Source organism: Cupressus sempervirens, chromosome 7 (genome assembly GCF_028749045.1).
Source record: "Cupressus sempervirens isolate cs-2001-9-10 chromosome 7, ASM2874904v1, whole genome shotgun sequence".
NCBI classification, from domain to species: domain Eukaryota; kingdom Viridiplantae; phylum Streptophyta; class Pinopsida; order Cupressales; family Cupressaceae; genus Cupressus; species Cupressus sempervirens.
This window is the reverse complement of record NC_143124.1, coordinates 622,920,561-622,941,808: the sequence shown is the minus strand read 5'-3', so window position 1 is coordinate 622,941,808 and position 21,248 is coordinate 622,920,561. Positions and strand designations below refer to the sequence as shown.

The following is a 21,248-nucleotide window of genomic DNA, read 5'->3' as shown; positions in this document are numbered from 1 at the left end:
ATCAAACTCAGGTGAAGCATCTTCAAAACGAGGTGCTCCTGTAGGAGAAGCTGGAGGTGGCTGTACAGGTATCACTGGCAGGATTGGAGCTGTAGGAGCTACTGGAGCCCTCCCATCAGGTGGACCTAATGGAAGCCGAACTCCCAAATCATGAACCTGCATAGGCTGGTTTGCTGGATTAGGAACAGGAGAAACAGGCATGAATGGTCCTCGCTGCTCATCAAAGACTACATCGCGGCTGTATATGAGACGAGATGTCTCAACATCAATAAGGCGGTAGGCTTTGTGAAGACTGTTATATCCAGCAAGCATCAGTTTCTGACTCTTGGCATCCAACTTGGTGCGTGAAGCATCAGGGATCCAAACAAAAGCAAGAGAGCCAAAAACCTTCAGGTGACTGATTCTGGGCTTGCGACCTGACCAGGCCTCTTCCGGAGTTTTACCTTTGACCGCCACTGTGGGTGAGCGGTTCAATAGATAAATTGCAGTGTTAACTGCTTTTGCCCAAAAACGCTTCGGAACATGTCTGTGTTCGAGCATGGAACGAGCCATCTCGGTGATTGTCTTGTTTCAACGTTCAACTACACTGTTCTGTTGTGGCGTGTGGGGTGTGGTGAACTGGCATTGGATGCCATGTGTATCCAAGAAGCTGGAGAAAACATTAGAACAAAATTCCCCCTCATTGTCTGATCTAAGAGTAATAATAGATTTCCCAGACTCTTTTTCAACTAAGGGTTTAAACTTCTGAAATACAATAAATGCATCGGATTTCTTTTTAAGGAAATACACCCACATTTTTCTACTGAAATCATCTACAAACAACAGAAAATACCTGTACCCAAGAACAGAAGGAGTGGCCATAGGGCCGTAGATATCAGCATGAACAAGTTTAAGTACTTGAGAAGCTCGCCAAGAATCGCCATTGGGGAAAGGTGTGCGATGTTGCTTCCCAGCCTGACATGCGTCACAAACTCCAAGGTGTTGGATTTGAATCTCTGGCAAACCAAGAACAAGCTCATCCCGAGCAAGTTGTGGGAGATAATGCACATTTAAGTGCCCATATCGCTGATGCCAAAGTGAGCTGATGGAAGATCGCCGAGTAGCCATAGCTAAGTCCTGAGAATCACCAGAATCAGTAAGTCTGAAAAGACCATGATCCTCAAGACCAACTGCAATAGTAGACTTAGTCGCCCGATCAGTGATGGTGCACTGATGTGAACTGAAGGTGACTGCCAAGTGTGGAGAATGTCGCAGCAACTGACTGACCGAGAGTAGATTTAGTTCCATCCCTGGAACGTAGTACACATCAAGGAATATGAGCTTCCTCCCAACAGACTGAATTTGAATGTTGCCTTTACCAACAACCGTGTACTCTTCTCCACCACCAAAGATAACAGAATTTGAATAAGGCTGGTAGTCAGTAAACCAGTCTCTGCGGTGAGTGAAATGTCGAGAGGCACCTGAATCAATGTACCAGGCAGATGACTGTACATGATCTGCAGGTCTTTTAGCCATGAAGGCATAAAAGGCATATTCCACCTGCTCAGTGTGCTCTGCACTATTCGCTTTGGGTTGCGAACCTGATTGCTTAGACTGGGCAGCTAAGCGTTTCCGACATGCAACCTTCATGTGACCATACTTGTGGCAATAGTTGCATTGAATGTTCTTCTTTTTGGTACCATCGGATGCTGGAGCAGAAGACTTCTGCTGAGATGGTTGCTGAAACTTGCCCTTATCCTTCTGAAAGGGTTTCGCAGCAAAGGCTTGCTCAGTGGAGGTGGAACTGGAGCTGCTACCGAACTGTTGTTTCCACCGATCTTGCTGAAGTAGCAGGGTGCAGAGATCATTGAACTTTAGATCAACACCAGTAGATGTGATGTTGAGAGTCTCGATAAAATGCTCATAGGAATTTGGTAAACTCCGAAGAGTGATTACCACAATATCCTCTTCCTCCATCTTGCGACCGATGGCAAGTAACTGATCACGGATTTCCTGAATCCGATTCAGGTGTGCCTGGAGTGAGGTGCGCTCATCCATGACAATAGAAAACAGAGTGTTTTTTAGAAAGAAGGCTTTGCTCTTGTCGGAAGTCTCATGAAGACCTTTTAGATGTGTCCAGATTTCGACCGCTGTCTTGCCGGATGGAATCTGAGAAAGCTGGTCATCAGCTACGGATAGTTTGAGAAGCATTATTGCCTCTCAATTGTTCAAATCCCATGTATCTTGATCTGGACCCGGAGAAGTCGGACACTGCTTAACACCCAGAACAAGTTGATCGGTGTTTCGATATTCGAAGATTGCGATGATGCGCTGCTTCCAGGTTCCATAATTGCGACCATTGAATTTGGAATTATGCTCGAGCAGAATATTTGTCAGAGATGCCATGGCACGTTTTTCAATGAAAAATTGTGAAAATTTGTGAAGGCACATTTTTCGAGGCAAAAATACGGAAGACCCAGAAGAATCAGAGAATGACCCAAAAGAGAGCTCGAAAAACCCAGAAGGAATCTGCTGTCGTTTTTTGAATCCGCTGCTCGAAAATTGAGGCACAAAAATCGAGGCACCCAGAAAAAAGGACGACAACCCAGTTGAGCTCTCGAAAAACCCACCAAGCATCTATAAACAAAAAATTTTTTGGACCCCAAAAATTAGGGTTTCGAAAAAAACGGCCCTAGCTGAAAAAAGCTTGAAAAAACTTCAGATTTCTTGATGAAAAATGGTCGAATCTGCTTCCCAGAGCACGATGACAGACTGAGACGGCTAAGAGCATGAAGATTTGATACAGAAACATGCAGATTTTCACCCCAAAAACGCGAGTCTTCAAAAAATGGCCACGATTTCCACGCGATTTGCAGACCCATAATTCGGGAATTTCTCCAAGCAGAAAAACCCTAGGTGGGTGTTGGAGAAATTAGCTGAAATAATTTTGGAAAAATTTAAACAAATAATTTCAAGAAGAAATTATAAATTTTTCCGAAAAAATTTAAGTATTTAGCTCTGATACCATATTACAAGGTAATTGGTAAATACTTGCTTATAAATAACAGAGACCGAAAGGTCAATTTATACAAAAGAATGAGACGATGTTTCCTTAGGAAACGATCGTAAAGAATAGAAACATTCTATTCCAAAGAAAGCAAAAAACGAAAGCAAACTAAAGCTAAAGATATTTACAAGATAACCATTAACTAATAATAGACGTCTTATCTATTATTGTAATAGCTTTGTGGTACCCCTCAGCAACCTCCTCATCCACAAATGGTGCAACTCTACCTAGCATACCAAGTACCTCCTCGCTATAGTACCTAGGAGATAAGGCATATGGTTAATCATCTTATTATAGTGATGGTGGATGATTGCTTCCACTTGATTGCATAAGGTTTTGCTTTGTGTAGGGTCACTCTCATGTGCTTATATAGAATGTTTTTCCTTCTCAACTATGATGTCCATGCCATCATACACATCCCCCAAGCAAGGTGTATTTGTATCAGAAAAGAAAAGCATAATCTTGATGGGCTCGGTGAAATCCAATACATATGCCACACAAGCTCACCAACTCTCATTCAAGACCAAACCCTTGACTCTTTGTGCTCTTTCTGAATTTGAGGCCTTCCATATGCCCCATTGATTACTAGTGACCATTTGGCTCAATGCATCTTTTACCTTGAGGAGTCGTCTCATAACAATTGTATGAGATGCAAAACGGGTCTCAACAACCTAAGCAAGTTAACAATATGTCAATTGACAATAAAATTACAAATTTTAATTTCAACTAAATCACAAATCCATGAAACTTAGTAATTTAAAAAAAATAATTTACCTTTAGCAACTCCAATTTGGAGTTTGTTCTAAAAACAGATTGTGACACGTGGTGGTTTGTCACAAACTTTTGTATCTCCTCCCCCTCTTGGTATTTTTCTTCACCCAATCTTCTGCATGATCGAGTTATGGGAGTGAATGGTGCATGGGGTCCAAAAAATATGGTCATACCAACTCTCAACCAAAGCACCTGCACCCCTACAATTTTTGGCATTGTCTGTAACCACCTGTACCACATTCTCATTACCCACCATCTTAATGGCCTTAATAAGAATTCTAGAAATAAATTCGGAATCCTTCACTTGCCCCTCACAATCAACAACCTTAATAATCATTGCCCCTTTGGGGGAAACTGCAATCACATTAATCAGTGGCCGATTTCTTGTATCCTTCCAACCATCTGACACAATAGTTAGACCCGAAATTTTCCAAGAATTTTTGATTGGTTGAAGGTCTTTCTCTATATGTGTGTTCTCTTGTTGCAATAGAGTTGTATGCACCTTTTCATACCCTGGGCTTGTGTAGTCAGTTGGTGATTCTTTGATTGCTGCCACTGTTTTCTTCTAATATGGTGATCTCACCAAGTCGAAAGGAAGCCCATTTGCATAGAGGCAATGTGCAATAGCTTCATCAACATGGTCTTTTGTCTCCATTTAAAGTGTGGTATGCAATGGGCCTCTTTTGTGGGTTGAACTTCCCATTTCTTCCTCATCCTCTCCTGGCATAGGTACTTGCAAGAATGGGTGTTGGGAGGATACAATTGGTTCAGTGGGTGCATGCATCTTGCTCTTTGAGGATGGACCTTGATAGTAGCTTTTTTTGATCTATTGACCAATGCATCAACATCTTCTTGTTCTCTTACAAATGAAAATATTTCTACACGAGTCATCCCAGCGTCATTTTTGTTTTTGCACATTCCAAATCCTTTGTTAGTAGGGCCCATAAAATGAAGCTTCACCTGGGAATATGAGCTATAGAAAGGTTTTCTTTTATTACTTTGACAATAATTGCACTTCCAATAGTATGAGCCACCTTCTGCAACCTGTGATATCCATGTTGTATGTCTCCACAAAGGAGAACCTATATCAGTTTTGAAATTATCAGTCCCTTGCCCTCCTTGGCCCCCCAGTGAACTTTGACTAGCACTATCATTGACATCCATTCTTGCCTAGTTTTTTGCAACCTATTCTATAAGAAAATAAATAAATTTAAATTAGGTCCTAACAACTATGAACATCATGTATACAAGTGGAAAGAAGTGAAAAAAAACTCTTAAAATAGATACCCAAACTTGCTTCTTTATATCTTTTAAAAAAATAAAGTGAAAAAAAAGTTGGAAAATTTCTTCAAGAACTTGAAAAAATAAATCAAAAACTCAAAAAAATTCATCAAAATACTCAAAAATGGGATTGATCACTTACCTTGAATGATTTAAACTCCTTTGAGAAAGCCATCTCTTGCTGTTCAATATATCCTCTTTGAAAATGTTGAACTTGGCTTCAGAATGACAATGCAAACTAGAGACAAATGAGAAGTGGCTGTAGGTGCAAATTGAGTTCCAAAATTAGTTGTGAATGCTTCAACATTCATCTTTAGGGTTGTTTTAGGATTTTATGGCAAAAAGCAATATAAAAAAATAAATTTAAGCACATGCATATTGGGCAACTTAAGTTTTTATTTGGGTTTTTTTAATGTTTTTGGCTGCTGGTCCCGCAGGTCCTCTCGGATACGTTAGGAAGCCCTGTGCCAGCTATAGGCTTCCAGATGCACGTAGAAGCTAGTCTTTGGCTTCCAAACACATCCGGGAGCCTGTAATTGGCTTCTCGCTAGCTTTTGCAAGGCTTCTGAGAGAATACCGCATCTATCCGCCTCCGAATCCGGGCAATACCTAGACAAATTGGTAACTTAGGTTAAGATAGTTACTCCTTTGTTGGCTGGCTTCCATGCGCATCCAGAAGCCTATGGCTGGCTTCCAGCCAGCTTCCACAGGGCTTCCGGGAGAATCCTACATCCGTCCGCCTCCGATTTGGAATCCGGGCAATACCCAGATGAATCGGTAACTTAGGTTAAGATAGTTACTCCTTTGTTGCTATGTCATAAAATTTTAGTAGTGAGTTTTGTGCATCTTTTAGGGTTCGGTAAAGCCCAATACAAGACAGCTGCCTCACTCAGTATGTAAAATTAGGACCATTTCAGATAATCCTATACTTTTTAAAACTATTTTGCCTTTAAAAATGGTTGAGACCATTTTTAGACTTAGTGTGCTGCTGTATTCAAACGTTTGTTGGAGGAGATGGTAAATGCCAGCAGAAATGTCGTCTCACTAAACTTGTCATGACAATTCCTATTGGACTTGTAAAATAAAGCTCCAGCTGAAAAATAAAATGCAGAGAATTTATACAATAGCAGAAATGCACAAGATAGTTCAGAAATAAAATGCAAATCAGAGAATTGGGTCACTGAGCCTAAGAACTAAAAACTTTTAAAAATAGTTTAGAATTAAAACAAAAATTGGAGAATTGGGTCTCTGGACCTAAAAATTAAAAAACTTTTTCAACTTTTGCTGCCGAGAACAGCAATTTCACAAGATCTTACTATTTCCAGAACAATAAGCCGTGAACAGGAACTTCATGGTAGATCTTGTGTCGCAATCAACAACAATCACTGCTCTGTGTGTGTGTGCTCATTAGCTGTAAACGGTGCAATGCTCTCTGTGCAGCTTATTAGCTGCAGGATAATTGCCACACATCGCACTTTTAATCAGGATAATTGCCACCGACAATGTACTTTTAATTAATAACACATTAATAAACCAAGCAAAAATTTTCTAATTAAAGTGCTGGGAAAAAGAATTTTCATCTTAACCAAAACTGGTGAGGAGCAATCAAAACATGAATAAATATTATTATTTGAAAAATTTAAATATTCAAAAATTAGAGAACTATAGTTAGTACTATTAAAGTCCAAAAATAATTGAATTTGATTGATCTATTGAAAAGCAAAATTGCATCTAGTAACTAACAAGTAATAAGCAATGAATGTCAGAGGGGATTTGTAACCCATATGAAGAAGCGAGCAAACTCCAGGATAAAAACTGATGACACATCAGAAATAAATTAAAAGAAATAATAATTCACATTAAAAGAATTTGATTTAATCCAAATAATTAGTCAGTAAAATAATAGTATAGACATTTGTCACACGTGGGAAAAAGATGGAAGACAGGTGGGCACATATTTAACCACACAAATTTCTCTGTTCATTCTCTTTTGGAAAATGGGAGTGGAAAGCGGTCTGAATAAATGAGAAAGGAACCATCCCATCATTACGACTAAATATTCCAATTAAACTCTAGAATAGCACACAGAGACTATGTTACGCCGAAGGAGTAGAATAAAAAGACTTTGGCAGCATTGAAAGAATTCAAGAGGAAATTGTGAAGATAGTTTGTGGAAGAGGAATATTATGTAGAATACAAGAATATGTGCAGATTTTGACAACACTAATAATGTTTGAATTTGTTTGGAGGCAAAAGAATATAAATACAAATAATAAGTATTTAATATTGATGATGATTTGAAAAAAAACGTTCACAATGAAATCTCTATCAATTCTATTGAGCATTTCCTCACCCATCGACTGATGAGGGGATTGGGGAGGCATTAGGCTTAACACTTCTTGTGTTGTTTAACTCACTGTCTCTTACATTGTTTGATGATATGCAATGTGTACTACGAATATAAAAAGGGAACATCTTGACTCCTGGTATTGTTTTTTAATCATTTAATAGAATATTTATAGAATATCTTTCTATTGGCACAACTATTGCACCTCCTTTTGGTGCAAATGCTAGTTCAGATTTAAACAGTGATTATGTTTTTGAATAGTTGAATAAGATTGTGGATGACTCTGAGATGGAAATAAATAATGATGATGAGAAATTTGAATGTGAGATGGAATTTTGGAGCAAATGAGAAAGAAATAAGGAGGAGAAAATATGGCAAGGACAACAAACATAAGCGGATTGCAAAGTTCAGAAAGAGTAACAATTGGTGTGGAATGGATCTAAAGAGGCAAATAGATGAGAGTAATGAAAAACAAGGATGGATAGTCAAGACATGTTATAATGTTGGCATAAAGAATGCAGAATAAGGAGATGCAAAAAAAGAGATGCAGAGTGAATGTTGGAGCAGCAACAATTAAGGAGGACGAAGGCCCAGGAAAACATGATGAAGAAACTGCAGCAGAAGAATTGGGAAGAAGTATAGTGAATAATAGTAAAGAGGAAGATCTGTGGGCCCAATTAACAGGAATAGAGCAAGAATGGAATGACAAACTCAAAGAGTTGAAGACAAATCAAACAACAAAAGACACAAAGATACAGTTTGCAGCTAAGGGTGGAGAAGTTATTGAGGCAGAGAGGGGATTTGGAACAGAGTATGCAGGTATTTGTAAGGACATTGAGGAGTGTGATTAAAAGGAAGAAGCCCCAAATGATTTATGATTGAATAGTTTGGTCATGCAGGAACAAGAGTATGGAATGATACATGCAGATTTTTGGCAGACTGAATGATTTTGTTGAATTGAGTAGGTTTGAAGATGTGGATGTTGGTTTCATAGCAGAAATGACATACACAACACAAAACAAAACTAGAGAACACAAAACTCAGAATTAGCCTGGGAAAACCCTCCAACTTGATGGGGAAAAACCCTGCCACAAAGATCATTTATTAATGATAAACAGGAGTCTGATCAATACATAAGTTGAAGCAGCGACAACTGAAGAGACTGCCGTTACCAAGATGAAGACTCTTCATTGTCTTCAAGTGCTCGTTGAAACAAGAAACCTGGTGATGTTGAAAGGAAATATGGTTGGCTGTCATAGTTGAAACGACACCAAGAGAATATCAATAAAAAACAGATAACAGAGACTGCTACATCAGTCATTTATTTAATTGTATTTCGCATAGAAGATCAACAGTAGAAATCTTAAATTTCTATGTAATTGTTTATATTACTGAATGGGTGAGTAGAGATTCGAGAGGGATGGCAAATAGTGAGGAATGAGTAGTAAGCAGCCCTATTGGAGGAATATGTGATTGGTTCTTGAGAGACTGTTGAAGAAGCGGAACAAATGAACAAAGGCATATAAGTTTTGATGAAAGAAAAATGTCCAAGAGGAACAATTACTGCTTTATGGCTTCATGTGCAGGAGCACATGCTTTCTTTTGTATCTTGGGGAGTCTGATGTAGGAGCATCGTCTTTGACAAATTCTTCTTTTTGATGTATTTTGTTTGGGAGGTTTTGTCTCCTGTCGCCACATGGCAAGACAGGGCAACTATGGTGACTTGTTGATGTTTGATAGCTTATGTCGGATAAACATGTTTATAATAATATGAGATATAATTGAGATATAAATATATGAGAGAAAGTAATATATATAAGATAAAATATGTTATTATATTAATTATTTGATTAACGAATAGACATGTCCCATGAAGAGACATGTTTATTCATTGCCTATTCTCAATATAAATCTAAGAGGATGTTGCATTTGGAACACATATATCAAGAAGATAGTGTTATTACATTTGCAAGCGATCCTCATAAAATAACATGGTATCACAGCTTGATTGCAGATGTAAACTGAATGAAGAATATAAGAAAGGGATTGTACTTTGCATAAAAAGAGGGCACCATTGAATAAATACCAATCATGCAATAACAATGTATAATATATTGATTGAAAGAGAATGAAATCATATAAGATTACTTTTATAATAATTACGACTAGAAAGTGTGATAGTTCAAATTGCACAAATACATCTTTGGGAGCTCGCTTACTACTAGACGAAATCATGTCAACACAAAGGGCTTTGAAGTTGAATGGTTCTCTCAACCAAAATGGGTATTAATTGAAACAAACAAGAAGTTCAAGATAGGATGGAGGGGTTGAATACTCATGAGGCACCAATGCTATTTGAATTTGAGCATTTAAGGCACCAATTGGAACAACCTAACACTCACATAGAGGCAATAAAATTAATTATAAGAGTTTACTGTAGATGACTTGACAATTATGAAGATCTTATTGTCATGCAGTCAAGGATGATGGGAGACTTGAAAGGTTGTAGTGGGAGTTTATGCTCTGCACGATGAACAACATGATGCCCGGCAAGAAACATTTCAACCCCACATTTATTAAATGGACGATGAGACTCCCTCCCATGTACAGTGGAGATTACGTGTAGAATATCTAACGTACATTAGGCTTTCTGCATAGATAAGTAATGGACCATGGTAAATTAGGGAAAGAATAATGCTCTTGAATAGGCAAAGACCTCAGATTAGATATCACATTCTCTGAAATGAATGTAAGAAAAGAATTAGTATTGGAAATGACAAGGACCCATGAAAGTGTGCATTCTATTTATTGTACGTATTTAGTCACCGAATGTAAGTATTAAGTGTTTATTTTTATATTGTGAATGAGATATAAAAGCATATTAACATAGGAAGATAAAACACCAATTACCAACCCGACAAGTTGTATGCAAAAGTAAGTATATTGTGTAAGTTCTTTCGTTAATTTAATATATAATATGTTATTTAATATAATGGTTATATTAAGTTTATAAAGAATGATATTTAATATTTTGATAATATTGATATTGGAAATTTAAATTAATTCAAGAATGAGATTTGATATTTTATCGAAATATAAAGTGTTAATTGACTTGAAGTATGATTGGTAATAACTAAATTATATATATATATATATATATATATATATATATATATATATATATATATAATTGACTTGAAGTATGATTGGTAATAACTAAATTATATATATATATATATATATATATATATATATATATATATATATATGAATAAGTTATGTGAAGGGCATTTTCTTTTGACTACATAACATAAATTCTCTTTTGAGTAAAATTGTATTGGATTTATATAGTAAACCCATCTTTTCTATTTCAATATGTACTATAAGATCTATTTGCCTTGATCTTTTCCTTTGAGAATGTTATTGTAGGAAAATGATGACTATTATCAGATTCAGAGTGAGTTTGACACTGGATTGAGGCAACATTGGATGAGGAGCTCTGAAGATTGATATTTAGAGGGAATTCGAAAGTCGATATGTGTGACTGTATGATTTTAATGGGCCTACCACCTGTATACATCATGAGGAAGTGACTACTTCCAAAATAAGTTGCCGGTTCGGATTCCAATTCAAATGCGGGTTCGAGATTCGGGTTCGAAATTCGTCCAAGATTTTTTTGAGTTGGGTTTGGATTCGTTTTGGGTTCATCATATATATGTGTGTGTGTGTATATATATATCATTTTAAAATAGTTTAATAATATTAATAAAATAAAAACACTTGTATTTTGTTAATGACTTCAAATTTTGAGTCAAATAGTAAAAATATAATTTAGAAAAGCATAAGTTAAACATATTAAATTAAAGTTTATTTTAAGAAAATATTTAAATTCTAAAACTTGAAACGTTTTTTTTTTATATAAAACATAATATAACTAAGAAAACCTTAGATTGCACGATATAATTTTTACAGAATAGGAAAAATTGAGAAAAACATTACAAAGCCAAAGACAAGTAGAGTCGCAGTGCTGAGTTGGAAATCTGTCACTGGTGTTGCTGGTCCACGACACTGTTCTGCGGTAAACTGCGTATTTCAAATAGCCATTTCTGTGTTTATCTGCGTTGCTGGTGTAATGCGTGTTTAGCTGCGTTGGTGGTGTAAATATGTGGGTTTTATAATGCCGTGTGTGCTTTTCAAACCAAAAATTGAAATCGAAAAAGTAGAAAAAACTCTAAAATGGAAGTCCAAACTGCTCAAGTTGTCACCCAGTCACCAAAAATTCATTCAGGGCTCGCATAGGGAAAAAAACAAGTCGACCAAATTCACACGGAAGTTGACCAGGGTCCTGCGTGACGAATATGGAGGAATTTCTCAGTTTGCAGGCGAATTTGAACCAATTTCGAATTGAATCAGAATTTTGGATGAATCGAACCCCAACTTCCACCCTCAGTGACCGAATGTGGTAACTTAGCTTCCGAATGATGTCACTTTTATCTGTAGAAGTTACTATAAGGTGACGATCTTACAATAACTTATATTATGAGATCAAACAAATTGAGTATATGGTGAATGTCTTGCATATCAACATTCTGGAAGGCCATTACTCAAAGAGTATTTGGTGAATATTATTGATATTTTGGGAGGTCAATACTCTTGATATCAAAACTTTTTTGAGTACTTGGTGAATATCATTAATATTCTAGGAGGCTAATACTCTTGATATCAGATGTGATGCCAAAACCTTTTGAGTACTTGGTGAATATCATTAATATTCTAGGAGGCTAATACTCTTGATGTCGGATGTGATATCAAAACTTATTTGAGTACATCAAATGCGATACCAATTGGTGGAAAACTTCTGAGGTAACAAATGAGATATTTTAAAACTTGTCATTCCCAATATTACCAATGGTGTAATATTTGTTTTGTGTTTATCCTCCCTAGCTAAGAGGGAGTGTTGATGTTTGATAGCTTATGTCGGATAAACATATATATAATTATATGAGATATAATTGAGATATAAATATGAGAGAAATTAATAAAATTTTATATATATATATATATATGATAAAATATATTATTATATTAATTATCTGATTAACGAATAGACATGACTATTCATTGCCTATTCTCAATATAAATCTAAGAGGATGTTGCATTTGGAACACACATACCAAGAAGGCAGCGTTATTACATCTGCAAGCGATTCCCATAAAATAACATGACTAAATGTGTCTGTAGATTTTCCTGAAATGAGGATGGTTGAAGGAAGTAGTCTTCGAGTTTTACTTAGAAAGTGAACAGTTTTGAATAGAGGAGAAAGATTGGTGGACATACCAGTAAAAGGAGAAGGTGTGCTCGAGGGGAAAAACAGAGATTGCAGATTGTAGAGGGTGAGTTGAAGGCATGAAGATCTGCATAGTAGAGCGCGATTGCTGATAAGGAATTGGTGTGGTCAAGAGAGAGAACATACATGTATATAGCGTTTGGATCAAAGGAGAAAGAGAAATGGTGTTGACCGTGCTTGTTGTTTGGTAAAACCAATAAACCAAGTCATCGCTAAGTAGAGATGGAGAGAGTGGTTTCTCAATGATAAAGGCAGAGAGAAAAAGGTACTTGTCAGGGATAGCAGCAATTCTGAAGGAAGGAGTTAGTGAAATGGCATGAAGAAAAGGCTATGGCCGAGCAGTTTAGGTAATCTTCAGATTGTATGTGCGAGAACAAACCTGAATCCCAAAAGGGATCCCTTAAGCAATGTCAAATTTGTTGGAGAATAAAGAATGATTCAACTCTTACTTTGGATCTGTGGTTCATCTCATCATGTGAACTGTAAGAGATATGATTTCATTGGTTGCTCGTAGGCTATGCTGTTATTTGTGTTGATATTGGAATTTTTTCTGTGCTTTTGTGTTATAGAAATTAATTAGTTGTGGTTCAAGTTCCTGTCACTGGTTTGACTGGAAGTCTGTACAAAGTTATTACTGGTTAAAGCCTTCCCATTTGAGTGTGGGTGTGAGACCTCCTATGGTGTCCTGTGTCAGGGTATATGTGTGCGGGGAAACATTTCACCATTCATTTTTCAGCTTCCATTTCTTGTTGCATATGTTCCTCCATTTTGGCTGCATCTGTTTTTCCTTCTACTTTCTTGGTGTCACTTTTCCTTGCCAGTGCAAGAAGCATTTTTTGTTGAGTAAAAATTTCTCTCGTCTTCTTATATCTCCTCTCTGTCATCATTACCAAGTTTTATAAAATCCTCTTCTATTTCAATAATAACATTTAGACTCCTTATCACCACTGACTCGCATTTCATTTATCTTGCTCACAAAGAACTCCGCTTTTGATGCCTGTAGCAAGGTTACATTTGGGAATGCTTTGTTGATGGCTGTTAGTGTACAGTGTTCCTTCTAGCTATTTGGAATTTCAGAAACAACTCCTCCTGTGATGGCCTAACTTTGTCATAGTGAATAGATACTTTGTTTCCTAGATTATGCTATGGAATATATTTATCATATTCTTCCTTGAGCTATCTTTTTTTCCTATAATTTACCCTTGAAATGTTCTCATTTTTACACCTCATGTTGCTCAATAATTGTTTGTTTCTGCATTCTTGTGCATCGTGTCAGTTTATGAGCTATAAAAATACCTGAATGGTATGTTTTCATAATCTAATTCCTCTTTGAAGATCCCCTTTCCTGTTACTTGTTTTATTTGCTTAGAAAATGGTATATCTAGATCTCTTCTTATTTTCGCTCTAGCATATACCTTGCAAGAATGCGTTAATGCTCTGCTATCTGCTTCTACTACTTCAATACATTTTCCCATCTCTATCAAATGTTCTTCACTCTAGTATTCCAAGGGTAAATTATTTAGTCTTGTCCAAATTTCTGTATCAAGAATTTTATATAAGAACATTCTTTTTCCATTTCTGTTTTCTTATTCTTTTGCTTTTATAGGTCCTCTGCAATAGCTTGTCGCTGCTCCTCATGACTGGAAAATTGTATTTCAAATATCCCCTTTTGTTATGAATGTTATATTTGGCTCGAAAATTTCCGAGGCCGGTTAAAAGTGATTGGTAAATAAGCCCAGAATTTTATATAAGGACAGTTAAACTGCCTTTTCCATTTCTGTTTTCTTACACTTGTGCTTTTATAGGCCCTCTACAATAGCTTGTTGCTGCCCCTCATGACTTGAAAATTGTATTTCAAATATCCCCTTTATGAATGTTATATTTGGCTCCTTACCCCATATTTGAGCTATCCATTTCTCAGCATTTTTAGGAAAAACTCTGAGACTCGTTAAAATTGATTGGTAAATAAGTCCAAAATCCATATGGGAGTTATGAATCAAGCCGAATTGGACACAGTAAAATGGGGTGCTAACAGAATGTAAGGAAAACATTGCGTCCCACAAATTTTCTTGAAAACCCAGAAGGGAGTCTGAAAGATCCTTCTATCCTGGAAGTAGAACCTACTATAGATAGATATTTGTTGGTGGATGGGCAATGGGGAGATTTTTGCAAACTCTGATACTTTATCCCAGATCATAATCCCTCTGGGCCACAGGGTGGAGATTCCATAGGTAAGGAAACTGAAGAGAGGGGGTACATGTCCAAAGAAGGGAGTAAGAGAGAGGAGGTACATGTCCATAGAAGGGAGGAAGAGAATGAGCATCAGTTTCATTTTTCAGTCAGTCTTTCTAGAATCCTAAGGCTAGTGGTACTGGGGTGCAGCGCTCAGTGGAGAAGGGAGGTTTCATGCCAGGGCTCCTGGGTAGGACACTAGTTTCAGCTTGCCACAAGAAAAAGGTAAAGCGACAATGTTCTCTGATCAAAACACGGAAAGCTTTCTTTGGTTTTCTAGACTCTTGCCCACCTTCCTCTAAGGCTTCTACTCAGTCTCTGGGCAATTTTGAGACCTTGGAGGATCTTACTAGCCACGTTAAACACATCAACACTAATATTGACACCTTGTTTGAAGCTTCATAGGTTCATAAATTGATGAAATGGTATTATATTGAAATTAATAGGATGGATGCTAAATTCTCTATTCTTAGAAATCAATCTCTTCATGATATGCAAACCCCCAAGGTTGTGGATTAACTAAATTATCATCTGTGGGAGGCCTTGATGCAAACAAGCTGATTTCTGAAGGCATGAATCTGAAGGAAAGAATTAGTAATGTTGAATTATTCTTGCCGCAGGCTTGGTATAGCAAAATCCAGAATTGATAAACTTGATTAGGAGATCAGAGACATAAATGGATCCTTAAACTTGGTTATTTAAGTGAAAAAAGCACCGTTGAGAATGGTGCTTTGGTTTTGAAGGCATTCAAAGAGAGCCCTGGAAGAGGCTAGTGACAAAGGGAGAACTACTGCAATGCCCTGGAAGAAAAGCTGGTGAGATTTGCACAATCTTGAATAATCTGTAGTTTCAGTTGTGCTCAGTGATTTTCTTAGTGGTAATGTTTTGTTGGTTTTTCTGTTTTTTGGCTGTTGGTTAGCTATTGTTTAGCCAATGTTCAGTATATAAAGTTTCCAGTTCCTATCAAATCTGTCTTTTACCATTGAATAAAAAACTCCTATAATATTGTCTGTAATAGGATACTTAAGCCCTCCATTATAGTGAGAATTTCCATGGGATTGTGTCATGTTTATTGGAAAATAATGCATACCCTAGCTAGCTGTAGTTCCCATTGGTCTTTAGTCTAAAATAGGTAGCTATTTTTTAGTTGACATTCTGTATTTTGCCAGTTCTCTTCAGATCTGTCTTTCGCGCTTGAATTAAAAACTCCTATAATATTACCTGTAATATGTAATATAAGTCCTCCATTGTGGTGAGAATTTCTGTGGGATTCGGTCATGTTTATTGGCAAATAATGCATACACTAGGTAGCTAAAGTTCCCATAGCTTCAGGTCTTTCAAATGATTTCTCAAATAGGTGTTCCCAAGACATCTGTGGTTTGTATGAGAACAGCCTATAGGAGGACTGTCTAAACCAACCTTTGGAAGAAGCAAGGCTTCGCAAAACTGCTGGTTTTCTGATAAAGATCCATAATTGGAGAGTGGGCATTGAGAAGAACATGAAGATGACCTAGGATTTGACGCTTGGTTCCTTAGACTGTCGGTCTTATGGACACCATTAAAATTCATTCATATGTTTAAAAATGATTTTTGATGATAGAAAGTGAGAACTTTGAAGTTGGAAATCTTATATGCAACTGTGGAAATTTTCGTACTTGATGGTCTTTGTACTGTTGTACTTTCTACTACAAAGGACTCATTGAAACTGAATGGTGATTTATTTTTGAATGTGCTGCTTACGAAGACATCCGTGGTCGGTATGAAAACAGTCGGAAGGAGGGCTGTCTAAACCAACTTTTTGAAGAAGCAAGGATTCACAAAACTGCTGGTTTCCAGATAAAGATCCATAATTGGAGAGTGGACATTGAGAAGGACATGAGGATGGCCTGAAATTTGATGCTTGGTCCCTTAGACTGTTGGTCTCATAGACATCTTTAAAATTCATTTATTCTTTCATATGTTCACAAATTATTTTCAATGATTGAAAGTGAACCCTTTTTCGAAGTTGGGAATCTCAAGTCCTTGAACTGTACTGGGAACCATTGTCTTGTTCTATTTGTTCAAACACATTTCTTGAAGGGGGGATGTGTTTCCTGGCAGCTTGTAAAATTTGGGAAATTTATTTCGTATAATAATTGTTTGAGGTCACATACCTGACAGTAGATTTATATGACTACAGAAGATGGTGGAAGAATCAACTTGATCAATATTTATGAATACATGCAGACATTTAGCACTTTTGTGTTGAAGCTGCAAATATTGCTATTTAGCTAGTTGAAATAAATGTTCTTTGGTATTGATTATTTAGAGTTCATCTATCAAATGAATTGACTTAAGTTGATGGTATAATAGTTGAATACAGAGTTAAATATTTAGATACCACTGGAAGAAACACAAGATTGATCTTGTAACAATTATGGAGAGAAATCTTGTTCATGCCTACTGGTGAGAATGGAATAACAGGGCATTTGAATCATTTGATGAATCCCCTAGAATGTTTTATCAATTGCATACTTAATGACAAAGGGAATTTATGGATTTGACAAAAAGTTTATGCACCAACAAATAAATACATGCAAGTTCCTTCTTATTAAATCTCGTGCTTTCAACATGGTAGCATAATTTGGAATGGCATTAACTTGGCAAACCAAAAATAAATTGAAATTCAACAACCTGGGTTGAAATTGGAAAAAAACTCAAGGAAATAGGAAACCAAAGATGTTGACATTTTCATAAAAATTCAAAACAGGGAGAAATAAATGCTGATTTTGTTATTTTTTGCCAAACTGACTGGAGAGCCAGAAAGTGAAACAAATTAAAAGTCCAAGACATGAAAGGGGTAATTTTCTACTTAATTTTGCCAATTACAATTATGCTTTAAGTTTGAACCTATAATATCAATTACAACTTAGTAACTTATAGAGGATTGACAGAATCTCGAAACATGCTTGATTGGCAGGGTCCACTATTCAACAATGTAAGGAATATTTTTAGTGGTTGGCCAATGAATGAGCCTTTTGATGACTATCCCAGGCATGATAATGCGGCACTTATGAAGTGAAGGGAACGGCAGGATTCTTAAGGACACGGAAATGTTGACTCTAGAGGGAGATTGAAGCTTAATTTTATGGAGCCTCTTAGAGGTAATCCGGCTGCCTCCAGTTCAGTTTTCATCATCAGGAATAGCAGTGGGAGCTTAATTTGGGCAGCTTCATTGAGCTTCCAAATGGAACATACCAATGTCGAGTTTGCAGCACTTTATAAAGGTATCTTATTGTGCAGAGAAAAGAGCAGTGTAGACACTGAAGGCGATTTACCAATAGATATAGAAGCAATCATGAATAAAAAGACACCAAATTGGAAGTTATACATGTGGGTTATTGGGAAGTTATACTTAATGAACTGGAAGATTACACAATTATGCATGTCTTTTAAGAAGTGGATATGGTTGCTGACCTTTTGAATCAAGCAATAGACCAGGAGGACAACAGGATAGTACTTATTACCAATCAAATAAATTCATGGCCAAATTTTCAAAATATAAGAATTTCTGAAGTGTCAATCAATCGGGCAGATCATTGCATGGACATGTGATACAGATACGAGGAATCACATGGAAAATATACGAGGATCGCATTTCAACTCAAATAATTTTATTGAGTCCTCAAAAAGTAATGCCAAGACAGAAGGCTGATTGCAAGCTTAAAAAGGCACTACATTACATTTCAAAAAGTTGGATTCTCGTGCCTTTCAACCCTTAGGGTGTAAGGTCATTGTGCATATAGAATGATGAGCTTTTCAGTTAACACAGTGGTGAACGAAGGTGATTTCATATCTGTTCTAGAAACTGTAAGCAAAGGTTGGTAGAAGATCAGTTTGAAGATGTGTTTATCATCCATGGAAAAGTGGAGGCAGACATCATCAGGCGGATCATAGGTTAGAAGGACCTGACAGGGCACATATCCACAATATCGATTTATTGGAGCATTTCATTTACAATGTGGTGCAGACATCTGGTAACTTTGACTGCGTGGAATGGGCAATGAATCATGTGGCAAATCCTATCTGTGTGATTTCAATAAAGGCTTGTGAAGCTTAAAGAGACGGTGAGTGAAAGTTATGATATTTGGTGCAAGCTGAGTTGAGATGATGCAGGATGTCAAGGGTCTGAAATAGAATGTGGTTGTAATACAGCAAGGGCTGTCTCGTAATGTGATGTGCACTTGTGCATAAATTGTAAGATTCCACAAAATGTATTACTCCTGCACAAATCAAGCAACTTCAGGAGGTCATTGAGGTCACTGGAGTCCCAATTTTCTCTGTGGCTGAGACATTGTAGTTTTTTGATTTTTAATGCAATTAGGTACACCCATTGGCAGCAGTTTGCCTGACAAAACAAGAGGTTATGGGGTCACAATCTAAAGGCTACAAAATATTGCATTGAATCTCAAGGTTTTGGCTTGCTGGCACTCAATTATGCATATGGTTATTGACTACCTTCTCCAAGATGGTCAAGTCCTAATTGTTATGATCCATCTAATTCAAAATCATAATTGTTGTGGTCTCCAATTGCATTTTTCAACATATATGTTCTCAAGGGTGTTGCACAAGGGGCCTGTGAAGCTATGGCCTACAACTGTACTCGTCTCAGCCATCTTGCAAGCATCATTGACTGTAATAAACTGGATTTAGCAAGTAATCATGAATGCATTGCTGATATTTTAGCCTTGCAAACTGTGCCCAGGTTAGCAAAAAATTTTGCAATCTGATCTGAATAAGATAGGAATGTTGTAAAGAATTATTTCCTTTCAGACAGTGTTGCTTGTAGCTTTTACCGTTTAATGAAAGCTATTGCTTGATTTTTCCATTGGTAATGAGGTTGCATCAGCCAGAGGTTGTCAAATCGTTTCAGTGACGGTCGCTTTGGACAGCTTATTTCAATCTGATTATTACAATTTTTTTTTTGTATTATGCAAATATTATAAAAAACAATTGAATGAATGCCAGAAAAATAAGATGGTGGTGTTCTATGTGCTTGATTGGCTCTAAATTTGTGTAAATTGTTTCTCTTTTCTATAAGATCTGTACAATAATGAAGAAACTTTCATCTAGTGAGATTATATGGATGTACAATTTGTGTCAACATTTGGGTTCTAATCCATTTCCATTTGTCACAGTATCCTTTCAAGGACAAGGGACGGAAACAGCAAGAGAAGCCAAAATCATGACTTGAGGGGCTGAAATTCGATTAAAACATGCAGTTACAGGCTTCTTACCACCTTTGTCAAGTTATTGCATATCTGGTTTTCTTTAATAATGCATATGGAACACTATGCTAGAATTGGAAGTTAAATCCTTTTGTAATTTGAAGTCTGTATCTCTACTGGTATGGTTGAATCTTACATGAAATACTGGTGTAGACATGGAATGGGTGATTTATAACTTGTTATGAATCTATGATATAATGGCCCCTCATTGCCCTGCACTTGATGAAAACTTGGACAGAAACATATTCAAAATCATGGCCATTTGAAATTTTGTGGGAGGATGTGTGTAGTAGTGTTAAAATGTCAGAGTTACTATCTTTGACATAAAAAAAACTGTTCTTGCATTTGACTTCAGGATGTCTTAGATCAGTTAGCTGCTGGGGCATTTTGACTAATTACAAAGTTTTATACTAGGCATTTACTGTTTTAGAAACTAACATAGACTATTGTTCCACAGTTGGCTTGGCCTTGGGTTTTGCTCCACAGTGGTCTCAGGTTCAACTCCAAAGCCAAAGGGGTGCCAGGCTAGGTTGCAGGGATGCCCTGTGGCAAAAAGCCAAAAAATGGACTATTGTTCTCCAATAGTCCAATATTAGCAAAATTCTTGAAAATTTCAAAATTATAAGTGACTTTCCTCTATGGTCCTTAGACCTGTAGTTGTTCCGGAAAGGAATCGATTTCCATATGAACATAAGCTATTCAATCTTTACTAGTAGTTGGACAAGCAAGCTCCAATGTCTGACAGTGCTCATTCCCACTTTTGATTATAGCTTTTTCTTTTCAGTGCTTTAGCTTGTTTGAGGAAGCAAGTCAAAGTTTGTAGGATGAACTGCTGATGGATGGAAAGTGGCTAAGAATGCAGGGACTTAATATCCACATTGGTAACAGTTTGCCATATCAATGTATTGTTTCCCAATTGCCAGTTGTCAGCATCTGCATACTTTTTTATTGACGACT

The 21,248-nt window shown here is 36.8% G+C and overlaps 1 long non-coding RNA gene across 1 annotated transcript in view; it reads left to right on the top strand.

Moving 5' to 3' along the window:
* LOC149548242 (uncharacterized) overlaps positions 1-20,569 on the top strand; it is a 34,379-nt gene extending 13,810 nt beyond the window's left edge. The window contains exon 2 of the long non-coding RNA XR_016354007.1: positions 20,202-20,569. This is a non-coding gene — a long non-coding RNA (uncharacterized LOC149548242). The remainder of the gene's footprint in view (positions 1-20,201) is intronic.
* Positions 20,570-21,248: the final 679 nt, after the last annotated feature.